The sequence below is a fragment of the Acinonyx jubatus genome, chromosome A1 (assembly GCF_027475565.1).
Source record: "Acinonyx jubatus isolate Ajub_Pintada_27869175 chromosome A1, VMU_Ajub_asm_v1.0, whole genome shotgun sequence".
In the NCBI taxonomy this organism is placed as follows: Eukaryota; Metazoa; Chordata; class Mammalia; order Carnivora; family Felidae; genus Acinonyx; species Acinonyx jubatus.
The window spans coordinates 113,515,359-113,533,491 of record NC_069380.1 but is presented as its reverse complement, the minus strand read 5'-3'; the positions used below and the strand labels follow the sequence as shown (position 1 = coordinate 113,533,491).

At 42.4% G+C, this 18,133-nt stretch overlaps 1 long non-coding RNA gene across 1 annotated transcript in view; it reads right to left on the bottom strand.

Moving 5' to 3' along the window:
• The window catches only part of LOC113604468 (uncharacterized), an 86,531-nt gene that overhangs the window by 38,663 nt on the left and 29,735 nt on the right, over positions 1-18,133 (bottom strand). The window lies entirely within an intron of this gene.

Below are 18,133 nucleotides of genomic sequence, written 5' to 3'. Positions count from 1 at the left end.
ACAGATTGAGTGAAACATACCAGAACCCGAGCACCTAAAGCCCCCACAACAGCAGGCAGTTCCTGGGCAGGTGCTGAGCTTCTCCTTTCAGATGACTCTGGATCCTGCCCTAGGGAGGTGAAGCCTGGCCAGCTCCCAAACAGAGCACAGACCTGCACAATTGACTAGCTGTCTAGTCATGGCTCAAGGGTTCTTGCAATCAAGATGCTTCCATAATTGGTTAAATCCTTGGAACCTCAGCCTGTGGTTCTGAGCTAACAAGACTACTTAAATCCTTGCTGGCACCTCTGTCTGCCAGATGCCTGCTGAAGAAGCCACCTATTGCTAGAACACATCCTTATCTTCTCTCAGCAGACCTCTACTCATCTATACTTTTGGGATAGAGAAATAGAGGGTATTATTCCCAATGTTCATAATCATTGGGCATTAATCATCATCACTATAATCACAAAGTTATTTGGGTTACTCAATACTCTACCACTTGGGAGAGGTGCTGTCTTAAGTTTGATTCCCTAGAAGCAGAGCTCAAGAGAGGATTCAGGTAATATGATTTATTGAGGTGTGCCCTTAGGAGAAAGAATGAAAAAAGCAGGAGATGGCAGGAAAGAAGAATGTGGTTGCAGCTTTGTTTGGCTTCTGCCTGATCCCACAGGGGAGCTCAAGAACATAAATAACACCAAAGAATTGATCCTTCTTTGAGGTGAAGGGGGTGAAAGCGATAGGGAAGTACAGATAGGGTCTCCCATCCACCAAGCAATTTTCTTGAGAAGGGGGCATCTGTGAGCTACTTAGAACCCAATACAGCAGCTGGAGACATGATACTCTGATGTGGTAAAGATGCATTCCGGCAGGAGTACTGACAGCATCCACCAGGGCTCCCTTAGTCAGCTCTGGCTGACATCACAAATTACCATAGAGTGTGTGGCTTCAATTTATTTTCTCATAGTTCTGGAGGCTGGAAATCTGAGGTCAGGGTATCAGTGTGGCTAAGTTCTTACAAGGGCTTTCTTCCTGGTTTGCACATGTCCACCTTCTTGGTGTGTGCTCACAAGGGGCCTGGGGAGGTGAGTTAAACAACAAGCCCTCTGATGTCTCCTCTTATAAGGGCACTAATTCCATCATGAGAGCCCCACCCTCATAACCTCTAAACAACACCATCTAAACCTAAATACCTCTCAAAGGCCCTTCCCCAAATACCACCACATTGGGGGTTAGGGTTTTAGTCATCTGAATTTTAGGGGAATACAATCCAATCCATAGCAGCTACCATTCTGTAAACAGGGAAAAGAGACAAGAGTTAGCCAGATTTGTTCCAGAAGAGCCATTTCCCTTGCACCTAAGTTCTTCTGGAACCCCATCTATGGACTGACGCAGAAGAAAGAAGTTAAATCTTGATGGGCTGAGCCAGGCCTAGGATCTCCCAACAGCTTCTTTTGTCAGCAGGTGCTGTTTCCTGTCCTGTGATTGTCTGCAAGCCTTAGTGCTTGGTAAGTATTCTGTAGGTGACAGCAGAGGCATCTGTGTGCCATCCTATCCAACTTAGTCTTTGAAGCTCCCAAGCAGAGCCATTAACATTCTCTTCAGTCACAGACAGTTCTCTTCAGCCTTTGTTAGTCTCATTTTCTTCCCTTCAGACTTTCTCATCAAGAGCAGAAGCTTCCTTGTTCTTAGAACCTTTTCTTCTCTTCAAAGAGCTCTGGGCTCCAGGGAGGCCTGTGGCCAACTTGCCAGACACCTCTGGATTCCCAATGAAGAACAGATTGCCTCCTGCTCTGCAGCTCAGGACCCAAGCACTTCTGACTCCCCTCACCTAAGGATTGAGCAAAGGACCAAGTAGGATGCCCCCTTCCCTCTAGGTAGTCCTCTAGGTAGGATTAGGCGTTGGGTTATTGAGGCTATCCTGCTTAGTTCCCCAGTCTACCACTACTTCTGGATTTGGGTTATTCAGACAGAGGAATTCAGCAGGAAGTATCACTAGCCCTGCCCTTGAGAGTAGGACTCCATCCACTGGCCACTCTCCATTTTGGAGCCCCTTTCCATTCATTTGGGAGGAGGTGGGGAGGACTCTCCATTTCACAGATGGAGCCCTATAGGGGCAGAAAAGAGTTCTCAATGAGAATGCCATTCATGCCTCTTGTATTTATTAAGAGCTATCACACACACAGCTGTGTGGTGGGTTCCTAGAAAATAGAAGAAGTAATCTCAGGGGAGCTTAAATGCTACTACTGGCCACAAAGTAAATTTCTTTAGCAATCTACAGATTTTAATAAGAGGGACTCAGGTGCTGGCAGTTCACTCAGAGATGAGTAAGGCAGTCAGACAGTAATTCAGTTTCGTTGTTGAAACTCTCCTTTGAAGGCTTCTCTTTCCTTCCAAGAACTACTGGTTGTATTCCTTTATCTTCCCCCAAGGTTTTCCAGGATGAGAGGACTGTGCCATATTCCCCCACTGCCCAGGACTTGATTCTGACATTTCTACTTCTTTCCTTCACTTATGCCCTACAGTTGTCTCGAGCATACAAGCACTCACTCCTTACAACTGCTTCTGCAGTAATTCCAAAGAGGCACATGAAAACAACTTTCCCAGGATTATATTTTACTAAATTCCTCTGCAGACAAATAGTTATGGCAATAGGGTGCAATCATTTGTATTCATTTCACTGTCCCAGTGGATCCAGCATCACTAGGCATACCAGCCCAGGTGGACACAGAGGCACACAGAAAAGGTCTGCGACTCCATCTGCTGGCTTGCCAGCAGCTCGGGGTGCAGCCTTTGAATTCCTTGCAAGACAGGCTCTGGCTCTGAACCAGGAGACCAAGATGTCTTTTCATCATGATAGAATACAGATATTCAGCCATTTTATCAAAAGTGATGACATCTACCCTTCCAAACTTAAACCCACAGACACAGACAACAAACACAGCTGGAAAACACAGAGCCAAGGAATATTGATCTAATAGGATCTGCCTCTGCTCTGAGAAGCATTGCTTTGGGGCTATAACAGGGACCTGCATCTAACAAGACAGCTCCAAACCAAGGGGGGGGGGGGTGGGAGGGGTTAGGATGGAGTTGACAAAAACACTGATGAAATTGGGCATTTTCTTTTCTTCTTTCCATCAAGCCCTTCATCTCTACTTGCCTCATGTATGAAAAATGCTGCTTCTGCAGATTATTTAACTATTCCCCAGGGCCTGTGATCTATCCAGAGTCATCTTTTATCCTCACAATTTCTAGTTTATCTATCTTACTGTGAGGTAAGGAAAAGATGGGGGTCCATTTTATTTTATTATTTTTTTAAGTTTTATTTATTTATTTTGAGAGAATGAGCATGAGTCGGGGAGAGGGGCAGGGGTGGGAGGACAAGGAGACAGAGAGAGAGAGAGAGAGAGAGAGAGAGAGAGAGAGGGAATGAATCCCAAGCAGGCTCCATGCTCAGCACAGAGCCTGAGAGAGGTCTTGATCCCATGACACTGGGATCATAACCTGAGCCAAAATCAAGAGTTGGATGCCTAACTGACTGAGCCACCCAGGTGCCCTTATGGGAGTCCATCTTACAGATAAGGACAATTAAGCTTCCTTAACAGAAGACAGAAAGAGAAAACGATATTACCTACCATTACTCAAAAATTAATTACTTGGTTCTTGGGGCACCTGGGTGGCCCAGTCTGTTGAGCATCCAGCTTTTGATTTCAGTTCGGGTCTTGATCTTAAGGTTGTGAGTTCAAGCCCTCCATTGGGTTCCACATTGAGTGTGGAGCCTATAAGAAAGAAAGAAAGAAAGAAAGAAAGAAAGAAAGAAAGAAAGAAAGAAAGAAAGAAAGAAAGAAAGAAAGAAAGGAAGGAAGGAAGGGAGGGAGGGAGGGAAGGTGGAAGAAAGAAAGAAATTATGCACTTGGTTCTTGATATCCCTACATGGTATTATGTATTTGCAAGTTTCAACAGAGACTCTACTCTGCAGTATCCATGTCATAGCAAAGTGAAGTGCCAGCAAAGATTCTGGCAAATTCTATAAATTTTCATAGAAAACAGTTGAAAGGCAGTTACAAAACTCTAAAACCTTCACCCAAATCAAGGGTAAAAAAAAAGTTGTTGGATATTAAGAGAAAGTGTTTTTTTTTTTTTAATGTTTGTTTATTTAGAGAGAGCGTGCAATCACGAAAGAGCAAGTTTGTTAATAAGGGAGGGGTTAGAGAAAGAGAGGTGGAGAGAGAATCCTAAGCAGACTCCTCGCTGTCAGCACAGAGCCCAACGTGGGGCTTGATCTCACGAATCATGAGATCATGACCTGAGCCGAAATCAAGAGTCAGACGCTTAACCAACTGAGCTACCCAGGCACCCCAAAAGAAAGTTTTGAAAAAGATGTATTTGGTGAGAAATTTTGGTGTCCTATGGGTACTCCTCTCCAAAGAAAGAGGGGTACCTGCATTTCACCACAAGCCTAATGAGAAGGGCCTCAAGGGGACCCCTCAGAGAGCTTGCTATGTGTCTTTGTCAATTAGAGGGGCAGAATGGACTAATTTCTGACTCCAGCCCAAGAAATACAGGGACCACTATATGGGCTGGCGGCTGCTTTGTCATGCTGGGATCTGCCCATAGTCACAGGGCTTGAGTGAGCAAAGAACCTGTTTTTCATGGAAAAACTGGAAATGGAATGTTGAATTATTAGGGGCTATAGAGGAAGAAAGCAAATGAGAGAGGACAGTGTAAAAAAAAAAAAGCAGTGTTGCATACTTGTCCAGGTCAAGCGTGTATGTGCATATGCGTGGAGGGGACTTCAGATCTCTGAAGAACCCACAAGAGTACCCCAAGAAAATGCCTGATTTAAACTTTGGCCCCTCCTACACCTGTTGGGATGAGCACTGGGTGTTGTATGGAAACCAATTTGACAATAAATTTCATATTAAAAAAAAACAACTTTGGCCCCTCCTGGCTTTAAAAAAAAGCCAGCTTCAACAACATGAAATAAGTACAAAATTTCTTGCCATCTCTTACTTTCTTGCTATAGTCCTGAATGGCTCAGAAATTTCAGGGAAGTAACAAGGACCATACTTCCTCTCTTCACTGTCATCAAGCCCCAGATTGGGGAGCACAAATAGCTTAATCTTGAAGAAATCTGCAAACACTGACAGTACCTGGGCTGAACATGTTAAGTACGTAACTAGATCATGTTTTACTGCATAAAGTCACTATAGGGCTTCCTGATTACCTGCAAGAAAAGCATTTGTTCAGAAGCAGAATTAGGACCATCAATGCAGAGCAGTTTTAAAGTAACAGTGGGAACCAAAAACAAAGTTTCTTTTATGATTACACCTTATGAGTCCTACTTGTCATTGTTCCAATTACAATTGTAAAAGCTGTTCCTCCACCTTTCCCTCACCCTCAACCTTACCTTTACTATAAAAATAATAAGTGTGCCTGGGAGGCTCTGTTTTAAGTGTCTGTCTCTTGATTTAGGAGCAGGTCATGATCCCATGGTTCCTGAGATCGAGCCCCACATTGGCAGCACAGAGCCTGCTTGGGATTCTTTCTCCTTCTCTCTCTCTCCCCTCCTGCATTTGTACTGTGCTCTCTCTCTCTCCCCGCCTCGCTCTCAAAAAAAAAAAAAAAGTAATAAAAACACCACCAAAGGGATCATAACAAGAGGAGCTATTGTCAGAACTAATAATTCTCTTTGACTTAACAGCACTCTTAATGTCTTTGTGGAAAAGGAGGCCTATGGACTCGAGTTCTGCCTACTTCTCCATTTCTTCTTAATTTCCCAAGCATCCCCTATTCCTTTCTGTCACTCCACAGTATGTACCACAGTTTTGAGGGAGACTACTTCTACTACTTCTTCTTTTTTTTAAGTAAGCTCTACACCCAAAGTGGGGCTTGAACTCATGACTCTGAGATCAAGAGTCACATGCTCTACCGACTGAGCCAGCCAGGCACCCCTGAGGGAAACTACTTTTAACAGTGTCCTAAAATTTCCTGTGTTGTCACAGTCCTGCCCCACATCCTGCCCATCCTCAGGGATAACACAAAGGTCAGAAGATATGATGACAGCTTCACACCCTCTTCCATGACAACATTTATCTTCTCAATTTTCCCCTAGAGTCCACAGTGGATGAGATACATACACATACACCCACATACAAAAATTGTATACATGAATTCTCTGCCCTCCAGGGAAGTAAAACTTAAGACAGCTAACATTAAACACACACGCATAAATGTATAAATATGTATAAATAACAGAAAACAAATACATGAACAGCAGGGGAAATGCATGATTGAGATGGGAAGCAGAATCCGCCAGTCAACAAATGATTTACTGAACAGCTACTAGATGTTAGACATTGAGCTAGGTTCTGGTAATACAATTTTGAACAGAAAAGACACATTCCCTGCACAGACATGGAGCTTTCAAAATGCCAGAGAAAATAAACACTAAACAACTATTTGCTAAAAAGTAGGTTAATGAATGAATAAAAGTGTATGAGGTGCTGTGTAAGATAATACATGGGACTGGCCTGAGCATTAGGAACCTAATCTAGTGGGGGTTTGAGAAGCTTGCCTACACCAGTGACATTTCAAATGGGTCCTGGAAGCTGAGTAGGGTTAGACAGATGGCTGGTGGGGAGAAGAGGGACCTAGGAGAAGAAAGGGCAAATGGGAAGGCAGAAGCTACACATTCAAGGAACTGAAAGAAGGCCTGTGTGGCTAGACTGGGTCTTTCTATGAAGCAGCGGGAAAGGGGCCAAGTAAGGAGACTGAAGAGATCAGCAGGAAGCTGGGGATTTTCAGTGTTGATTCAGAACAAAGCAGGTGAAAATTATAGGATAAAAGATTCGAAGGACTGGAAGGAACTTTAAAGGTTATCTAGTCCAACCACCAGATGCTGCTGGAATCCTGTCTGCCCATTCCCTACCTCTGGATCAACATGAATGGAGGCCAGAAAGGGCTTACATGGGATCACAGGAGACTGGTGTCAGGGAGCAAGTGAAACACCCATGGAGCCCCAAAGGCTGAGGCAGAAGGGTTCTTGGCTTCATTTCTCTGTCCCCAGAGTAGGAGTTGGAGCTGCCAGGTTCATCGGCCTATCTGTGTGAAGACACCCTGACAGCATTAGCCAAAGTGAAGCGGAAGGCATCCATTCATGTTTATTAACCACAGCTTGGTGGGCGAAGAATTACTCTGAGCAGGTGTCAGGGAGGTTGGTTTGTTCAAGAGAGTTTGGCTAGTTTGCACTCACAACAGAGAACCCTATTGTGGAGGGCCAGGCAAGGCAGCCTATAGTAAAGCCAAAAGAGAGCAAAACCAGTGTGCCCATCACCCAGAGGAGCTCTGGCCTGTTCACTCTAATACTGGAATTTGTTCATCACTGCTAGGGTGCATGTTTCTTGTGCTAGAGGCAGGACATGGAGGCTACTCCTTCATGGTACAAAGCAATTAAACATTCATGTTTCCATGGTAGTAGTGAAGCCTGCTCCCCCCACCCCCACCATTTCCCTTCCTTTTCCTGCTTCTCACTATATGGCAGGGTTTGGTTTGCTCAGTAAGGGTCCCATGTCCTTGCCATCATCGTCACTAATCAGCATTTAGTAAGCACTCTACACTACGAAGAGCTTCATGGTGGCTCAGGGTACAGGAAAGTAGAGGTCTCTATACTTAAGAGGCTCATAAATCTAGATGAGGAAGGCAGAAACATGCACCATAACCTCAAGTACCAAATGGATATAGAGGGAAAAAACGAGGCTTTATGGAAAACTAGATGGCTGTAGAATCACTATGGAACTAGATCACTTGATAATCCCCAAGCTCTCTGAAGGAGCTGGCACTTGATCTGGGTCTGACATCAAAGTCAGGTGTGGTGAGGAGGTGGGAAAGCATGTGTGTGTTGAAGGAGGGATGGGAGGCACGGGGATAGAGGGACAGGGTTAGACGAGGGGTTTCTGACAGAGTAGTAATGGGAAGTCAGATTTGAAAGGTGAAGAAAATCATGAGAAGCCCTAATGGTAGAATAAAGTGCTTGGAGCTTTGCTTTTATTCTGGAGATAACGAGACACCACTAGAGTTTTGGGGCAGAAGTTTTAGAACAACTCTGGTGATTGGAATGTGCAAAATAATTTGAATGGAGAAGAGGGGGAAAAAAGGCAAGGAAGCCAGTTTCAGATCAGCATATGGCAGAATTTGATAACTTTTAGTTTTTCTTCTATTGTTAAAAGAACTGGATGACAGACATTTCCCTTAACCTCCCATTGAAATTAAAGAAAAAGAGATGAAAGTTTTGGTTGCAGTGATATGGGTTTGGGATTTATAAAACCATTAAGATTCCTGTAAAAGAGTAAGATAGAAGCAAGAGCTTGAAGAAACTGGCCTCAGAGCAGCATGATGCAGGGAAGTGCTCCAAGCATATTAAAAAAAGATTCTCCTGGGTTGCAGATGAAGATGAGTTTGTAGGACCTGGAAGGGACCTAAGACCCTAAGTCTTGCTCCCTGGAAGCACCTGAGGAGGGAACATGACCCTTGAGAAGATGGGCCACATGAAGCAACTGGGAGACAGGAGTCTAGACAGCAGGATTCACAGCCTTACAAGAATCCTGTGAGTCAATGATGAAGAGCAGACACTCATTCCCTGGACCTGAAGGGAAGGTCCAAATGATGGGACAACAGATGTGTCAGGAATAACCAGCAACTCAGAACCCTCTCTAGTCTGATGGCAAAATATAAGACCCTGGAACCACAATTCAAACCTGAAGATGAGAAATAGGTGAGGTTAAATTTCCCACCATTAAGGTGGGATAGGAGCATAAAACTGGAGTGTATCTTTATTTAAGATTATAAATAAATGTGATACTTCCCCCACACAGGAATTTATAAACTGAGAGTCATACCTGCTATAAACGTTGCAGTTCAAATGTGAAGGGATGACACCTAGATTAGAATGATTGCGAAGAAAAGACAAAAGACATAAAAGTCCTAGATGTATTATGCAGGAATAAAGAACAGGATTTGATCTGCCCGGAATCTACAGAAAATCCCATGGCATGTTGAGAATGCAGGAAGTTTCTCCTTGCCTCTGTCACTCTCTACCCTTAGGCATTCCTATAGGGGACTCAAGTAAATGCTTTATGAGTTAGTCCTAGCATCCATAAATTATGATGAAATGTAACTTAAAAAAGCTTTGTGTTCTCCCAAGGCTGTATGTTAGTGCTCGGGTAATAAAAAAAATATGAGATTTAGTCACTGAGTTTCCACTTTGTATCAGATATGGAGAGCACTAGCAATACCTAGATTAACATTACTCTGTTCTCATCCTTGAGATGCTCACAATCTAGTGGAAGGATGGACATGCCGTCCCTTGTGTGTGTCACAGCAGAGCTGGGTAAATCTAGCAGGATCAAGTGACAACCTACGCTACAGGAAGCCAGAGAGGGCTTTACAGAGAAGCTGAGATTTAAGTGGGTTTTACAGGAGGAGTAGGAGCTCAACATTTTGGTAAGGAAAAGAAGAGCACTCTGGGTAGTACACACAAGGCATGGAGGAATAAAGAAATCGGGAGCTTGCATTGGGGACCGGTGAGAAGGGATGAAAAAGAACTTGGAAGAATGAGCTCCCCAGTATTTTCACAAGACTAATGAAGTTATAAAGATCACATAAGTGATTTTGCAAATTCACTAGTAGGTTAGGACCTATATTCTAAGCCTGTGAGTTGGGACTCACAGAGCTAAGTGGGATTATCATAACAACAAAATTCAACCGCATTCAGTGAAAAAGATGTTCTACCTAGAAATGGATCCTACAATCTTTAACCAAGGGTAGTCTACCCACATGATGGACACAGGAGGAGCAGCTATTAACATATTCACCCCAAAAGGACTTCTGAGATACACGAAGTCATGTGTCATCTGGTATACGGCCCTATGCTGGATACTACACAAAGGGATATGGACACTTAACTACCCTTAGAGAATCTAACAGCCTGAGACCAAACTTCATTTGTCTCTCTGAGGACATGTCACCAAAATTACTAGCATGTTTTCCTTCCTCATTAATCTCTAACCTCATAGCCTTCTTCATCTACCACACGAGCAACTTTTACAGAAAACACTTTATCTTAATATCCATATTCCAGGAGTCTGGATAAAGCCTGGGAACTTAGAGGGGCCCATCATACTGCACAGCTTCAAGCTTTCTGTCTTGGGGGTCACTTTTAGGCCACTTCTCTTTAGGCACTACTCGTTCCCCACCTTTGTCCTTCACGATAAAGACAGCGTCAAAGAGGGCTACGCTTGCCTGCAATCCATGGTAGCTTCATTTGAAATATGGCACAAGAAGAAAACACCCCTCAAAACTTGAGAGAGTTTTTTTCCTAATAATGTGCCTGAAGATTTATTGAAACATGTGAAGCTCATTTTCAGCACATTAAAGATCTGAATTGCAAATGTACAGGTTATATATTTTGCAATGTATTTCTGATAGAATTCAGGAATCAGGGGAGAAAAGATATTATTATTGACATGTTGTTTGAGAGTGACGGGGGGATCTTAAAAAACTGACTTCAACTAAAAAAAGAAAAAAATCTGGTTTTACCCTTCAAATAAAAAGTGCATTTGATTTTGAAAAACAATCATCGAGACTCACGTTTTTGTGTTTAACAACCACCTTGAAATTGCTCTCCCTCAGAGGACAGCATGATTCTGCGCCACCTTCGCATGAATGATTTATGACATTCATGAACTTGGCAACTACATCAGGTTTTCTAAACCTGGCATCCAACACCAGCTGCATGTTAAGTGAAGATTTATGATTTATAAAACTTACCTCATTATGCAGAGGTACATGAATTGTCTTATGTGTGCAGTCTATAACTCCCAAGACAGATAAGGAGGCAGCTATGTCACAGAATTTATGGCTCCTTCCTGCTAAAGCTGAAGTTTTGAAGAAAAACTAAAAAAAAAAAAAACAAAAACAAAAAAAAACCCTGGCCCTTTGGAGAAAAATAGCTTTAGCTAACTATTACACTCCCACATGATGAACTGGCCATAGCTCACCACTATATCTTACAAGAACAAAGAGGCTAACAGTGAAAGTCACTTTAATCACAGCACTGAACTATGTCTCCATTTTGAGCACTGCAGTAATAGACAGAACTTAAATGACTCTTTGGAAATATCAAGCAGTTTGTCAGCTTAATTTCCCCCAGTTTGGTGTGTGAGATCTCTTGCTGAGATTTCTCATCAAGTAGTCCAGCCAGAACCACAGACATGGACTTCAGAGACGAGAATTCAACACGTTGGTGTGCCCAGTGGCTTCCTGCATGTACCTTCAACATGAGGAAGAGTAAATGTTGGCGTTGGTTATGAAATGCAGCTTGTTTTCAAAGATATTTTAGAAATGCAGCAAATCTCTCCCCATATCCTGCTAAAAAGTGGGAGCACAGAGGATTCTGTGAATCTCAAGAAAGAATCAGATTATATAGACAGTCATCAAAAATGACAAGTATAGGGGCACCTTGGTGACTCAGTCAGTTAAGTGTCTGACTTTGGCGTAGGTCATGATCTCGCAGTTTGTGAGTTCGAGCCCCGCATCAAGCTCCGTGCTGACAGATCGGACCCTGGAGCCTGCTTCAGATTCTGTGTCTCCTTCTCTCTCTGCCCCTCCCCCACTGTGCTCTGTCTCTGTCTCTATCAAAAATAAATAAATGTAAAAAAAAAAAAAAGACAAGTACATGGGACCAGGTTGAGAAGCAGATCTCTTTAGACAAGATAAAGACAAAAAGCAGAATATGAAAATGGTAAGCACACACGATGACAGGGAAAAGGCAAAGTGATGGAAAAAAGGATGTTTCCAGCCTAGAGATTTTCAGTAGTATAAAATGAAGAGAAAAACAATGAAATTCGTAATAAAGTATTTTCAAATATGCCTATGAATATACCTATAGAGATATATACATGGTTGTTAATGTCCCTGAATGCAAGAAGTACACCCTCTGTCTCTCCTCTGCAGAACTCTAAACAGTGTTCTACCCTTCCTGGCCTTCGACAGTATAGAAGACCAGCACTCAAATACCTGAGGCAATGGAAGAAAGCTGAAAATGTAAAAAGTCTCCAAGGAAGGGTAAGAAAATTACTTGGACAAAGGAATGTGAGGAACCCATTTCCAACTTTAATAACTAATTATTAAGTCACTTGATTTTTAAAATGTGTCTGGTATTTCAGTGTACTGGATGCACTGAAATGTGTCCAGTTCTTAATAACACCTTATCTGCTCATTGAAATGCAGTTACTCTAACTCAGTTAAATGATGCTCTTCACACAAAATGGTGCCCTGGATCGCCTGGGTGGCTCAGTTGGTTAAGCATCTGACTCTTGATTTCCTTCGGATCAGGTCATGATCTCACAGTTCGTGAGATTAAGCCCCATGTCGGGGGCTCTGCAATGACAGCAAAGAGCTTGCTTGGGATTCTCTTTCTTTCTCTCTGTCTCTGTCTCTTCACCCACCACCCCCCCTCCTGCCTGCCCAAGTACATAAATAAACTTTAGGAAAAAAAACAAAAGGACAAAAACTGGAGCACCTGGGTGGCTCAGTGAGTTGAGCATCTGACTCTTGATTTTGGCCCAGGTCATGATCTTGCTGTTCGTGGAATCAAGCCCGGTATCAGGCTCTGTGCTGATGGTGTGGAGCTTGCTTGGGATTCTCTCTCCCTCTCTCTCTCTCTCTGCCCCTCCCTCGCTCACACTCTCTTTTTCTCTCTCAAAATAAATAAATATGTTTTAAAAAGTTAAAAAAACAAAAACAAAATGATGTCCTAGGGTAAGAGAACAGTATCAAAGAACCACAAATGCATTAATTAAGGTAAAGCCTCTTTGGCCACTGGGAGTATATCCAAGAGCAGAGTACATGTACAGGGAAGAACTTCATTTGAGTTCAGAGACTCATTTACTACTTCTCATTAAGCCACCTATAAATTTGACCACTCAAACACAGGTGCTGTTTTCCAGGGCTCTGGGTCCTGGCATTCTGTTGACTGCCTGTAATCCTGAGAGCTACCTCCCAAGCTCAAGCCAGGGAGTCATGCTCTAAATGGAATGAGAGAGAAGTGGGCAAGCACCATACACATGTACACGACATATACATATACAACAGCCCAAGGCAGACCAAACTTCCTTCTGGGAAGCCACACAAAGCTGGGGAGAACACACATACATGGTGGCCTGAATCGCAGCCTCTGTAGAGTTGCCTTTGTACTTTGCCACGCTCAGTAGCAGTTTGTTATTCTATGGTGGAAGACAGGTGTTCATGAACTCCCCAGCAACTATCATGCTCACAGATTCCCCTTTCCCCTAAAGAATGGGTCACAGGGCTCTTCCCAGGCAAACCAGCTTGCTTCACATCATGTCACATACATAGTCACCACCCCCACCCCACCCTCAATTGCTAGTTAAATAAAACAAAGAATTGGCACCTAAACCAAAGGTCTACAAACTGACCCAGTGACCCTTGAGACAACTTGGCACTTTTCTGTGCCTTTACACAATAACAGAACTCCCTGTGGATGACTAGTTCAAGCCACGTAGGAAGGTAGCCAGGATGGTGCAAGCAGCCCCAGGAATACACTGGGGTACAGGAAGAAAATATTCAAATATATTTACATTTATTTTTTTCTTTTCTACTTTTATTTTGAATTTGAAATATGTTTAATAATAGTACTAGATATATGTAAGTGTATATAAATACATAAATATACACATAATGGAGGTGTGTGCTCAAATATTTTTCTAATAGGAATGTGTAACAAAAAAGTTTGGAGACCAGAGGACACCATGGTGCTTGGGGGTATTTCTAAGTAAGATGTGGGTCCTTAAGCCCCACCCCACCCCCATCAGAATTCCCTGTGGAACTTAAACACACAGATTCCTTGACCCACCTCAGACCTACAGGACTAGAATCTCTAGGAGTGGGATGCTTAGAGCTTCCTACTGACGTTTGGGAACTAGAACAATAGAAGAATTAGAGAAGCAGGCATGAAGAAGCTGAGCCACAAAAAGGGCCGAATCAGTACAAATGGGAATGTCAGAAGCCCATTTCTTTCTTTCTTCCTTTTTTTTTTAAGAGAAGAGTGGGTTTTTGTTAAATGTTTATTTATTTTGGAGAGAGAGAGAGAAGGGGGGGGAGCTTGCGTGTGCATGAGCATGAGCTGGGAGGGGCAGAAAGAGAGAGAGAGAGAGAGAGAGAGAGAGAGAGAGAATCCCAAGCAGGCTCCAGGCTGTCAACGCAGAGCCCCACATGGAGCTCAGTCCCACAACTGTGAGATCATGACCTGAGCTAACATCAAGAGTCAGATGCTCAAATGACTTAGCCACCCAGACGTCCCCCAAAAGCCCATTTCTGAGGGAGGACCAATAACTGGTTGCTATAGGCCAGGTCCTCCTGTGGCCTAAGGAAGAGTAGTCACGCTCCTTGTTCTTCCAAAACTCTAGCTTTATGGATACTGAACAATGCCTGTATTTCCCCAACTAGCCTTCAATTAAATCTTCATCACCTAAGGAAACCTGGGCACGTCCTCTCCTGATGGCTGGGGAGTAGCAGTAGGGAAACTTAGAAACCAATAGCCCCTCACATAGAGAGCCTGTAATCCAGGGAAACTGAAAAAATAGTGGACATAATCTCCCTAACTCAGTACTTTCAGGAATGAGGACAAGATAAGACAAAGAATATACAAGCCAGAGTTGTCTGTAAGATTTTGAAAAAGGTTCTGTACTGATTGAACATTTAATTTGAAATCATGTGTGGGTGATTTCTAAAAACCATACCAAGTAAAAAGGGAGGCTATGGAGCAGAAGCTAACACTGTCTGTGTGACCTTGGGCAACACAGTTGTTCTTTATCTTCCTCATCCATTAAATGAAAGGTTAGACTTTAAAAGGTATCTTAAGTTCCTTTCCGTGTTTCTACAACCCAAGTTCAGATTCAACTTCTAGCTCAAGGTTCCTTTCACTATACCATGCTAATGAAGATTAATTAAAATTAAAGCCCTTTAAGCTAGAAAATTCAGAAAGGCCTCCTTTACCTTTAAAAATTAACTATTAAATGGATCTTCATGAAAAGCAAATCTCTCCTCTTGGTGACCCTCTTCCCTCCCCAAATAGGTGCTTCAAAACATTGGTTCTGGACCTACCCAAGAGCCAATTGTTTTCCAAACCTCAATGAAAATCCAGAGTGAGGCTGATTTTTATCCTGTGCAAAGAGACTGCAGTATCAATGGAATGCAAATGTCCTATCTAAACAGAGTGACACTTTATTTTCATTTATTGCTGGCTTACTCTTCTTTCAGGGGCATCCTCTATTTTTCTTTTCTCTTTTTGGAAGGAGGGCAGGTTGGTGGGTTACCCAGGCTTTCAATATAAAATGAAACCTAGTAATTGTCACCTCTGGGCACAGAGACATCACCTGACATAGTACTTCCTACGCTTCACTGGGGCAAGTTCTGTTGAATCAAACTTGAAAGGAGTGACACCGTGTAATATGCTCCAATAGAGTGTAGCGAATGCCAGCATGGAGAAGTGCAAACTGGCTCCTGAGACCTGCTACAGGTACATGAAAAATTCCAAGGAGAACAAAAGTGAAAAAAAAGTTCCAAAACTGACAAAAGTGACAAGGAGAACAAAAGTGACAAAAGTATGCCACATTTTTATTTCACGAAGATGGAAGGTGCCACCGCAGGATATTCGTCTTTGGGAAAAGTGAATAAAACATCATCTGAGTCACCAATTTAAAGACATTTTGCTTTAAAAATATAAACTTGATTCTATGAGTTCTATTATAGATTACACTTTACAGTTTGTTCTGCAATCTTAACTACACAAAATTTTTAAAAAAGATTTCGAACTCTTTTATTCCACTGACTAAAATAACTGTTGTTAATACTGGATTAGGCTGATATTATAAAATTGAACTTCTGCATGTATGTGGAGGTAAAAGATGAGGCCCATTTCGGCAGCAGGGCCTAGTGGGAAGCAACATAGGTTCTGGAGTCAGATAACCTAGCTTCAAATTCTGACTTTACCAATCAGTTGTTATGTGAGCCATATAACACATCAACCATTCTAAACCCTAGTTTCCACACGCAAAATGGGTATATTGATAGTATTCTACTTAAAACCACTGTGGTAAGCCTTCATTAGACAATGTATATAAAACATTTAGGACAATATGTGGCATTTAAGTAAACAGTTAACAAGTATTAGTGATTACTATCTAATAACAATTCCTATTAACTGCTGGGAGTTAAATACTTAACAATTGAAACTAGTTTTCAATCTTCAAATATGCCCCCCCCCAAAAAAAACCCTTAATCATACTAATTAGAATATAATTTAAAATATAGTATGCACAGGTATTGGGACAGCTGCCTGTTCTGTCTGGGAAACATTTACCCACATGCAACTCGTGTACTGGCTCCTTTCACTTTCCTGTGTGACACTGAGATGACAGCAGAGAAATGAAATACAGTACTGTGTTGTATGGTGAAGAATTATATCACCTGGCTGTGGATCTAACTGTCCATTCTTATTCATTTGCATCCTATTTCTTTTTAGACTCAGGCTCATTTCTTCAAGCCTTCAGGCTATAGGCCGTGTTAATTTGCAAGCAGTCCAGAAACCTGTCCTTCACACTGGCAAATACAATACAGCCCCATTCTCAGGCTCTAGCTTTGAGTATCTAGAGCTTACCACATCCCCCTTGTGGTCATGGAAAATATTTGCCAGGCTCTTGGGGACACCACCAGGAACCTCAATCATCCACAGTAACATTGTCTCAGAAACCCTAAAGATAACACCATTTGATTCCAGGATTCTTTTGATTAATACTCTGTGGACTTTAGAAATATGCAACAACAACAACAACAACAACAACAACAATAACAACAACAAACTCTTAAGAGAACCAGTTGATAAAAGAAGGAAGAGAGGAGACTATAGTTACTCCAATTATTGCACTTGAACGCTTCCCTCCCCGACGTACACAACACAAAGATGCAAAATTATCAATTACTACTTTGTTTCAATGTTTAATACCATTCCTCCTTCCCCTCTACTGATGTGGGGAACAAAACCAGAAAAATGTAGATAAAATTAAGTTTCCTTCTAACCCGCAGCTCACCGGCAAATATTTGCAACAGACAGAATATGACATTCCTCCAGGAACTCCCAACTGTCTTAATGTTAATGCTTTACTAGAGAGGAAAGCAATCTTAGCTTGACGATAGCTGGGCCTCCAGGATCCTGTGAATCTTTAGCACACAAAAATCCTTTTGGAAACTTCCCCGGTCTTTGCTTTCCCCAACTCCCAAGTATATCATCAGTCACCCTTCACAACACCAGTGCAGCTCTTTCTGCCCACGAGTCCTGTCCCTGTGCTTTGATAAAACCTTTATGCACCGAAAACATCTCAATAACTCTCTCTTGGGCGTTAGCTCCAAACCCCAGCATTTTCCACATCATCTAAATTCTTTTCCATCATATATTGTTTTAGAATACAAATCCCTACCAACAGGGGTCAAAAGTCTACCTCTCAGGGAATTAAAAAAACCAAAGAAATGAGAGTATTAAGCAGACTAGTAACAATTAAAAAATAATAGTTAAGACTCAGATAAGAGTGTGACTTTTATTACAATGTTTCGTCTGTTATGACCAATGTTATGTTTGCCTTTTCTGTTTCTCACTCCCACTTCCATCCTCCTCACAATGTACACTCTTTAGTTATCTTCTTTCTCTCCCAAACTTCCCCCGACATTTCCTTCACAATTCCTCACACAGCTGTGATAGCCTAAGAGGAAAGCACCTCCTTCGAAATAGGACTTAAAAGCCAAGTTGCTTCATCTTCAAAATCAAGGACACTGTCAACTCATTAGTGAATTCACGTTTTGCTTTCACTATATTTCCACCACTTAAAACAGTGTTTGACACATGGTAGGCACTCCAGTACCTGTTTGTTTCATCAGACTCCTACCTCTTTGCAAAACTGAAACTGATCACGGTGCAGTGGCCACTGACATCTTGTTACAGAGCCCACAGTTTCTGTTCCTGGAAACCAGCAGGTTTGAGACGGGATTGAGGAGCTTCACTGAGGCCTAGCACAGCAGAGGC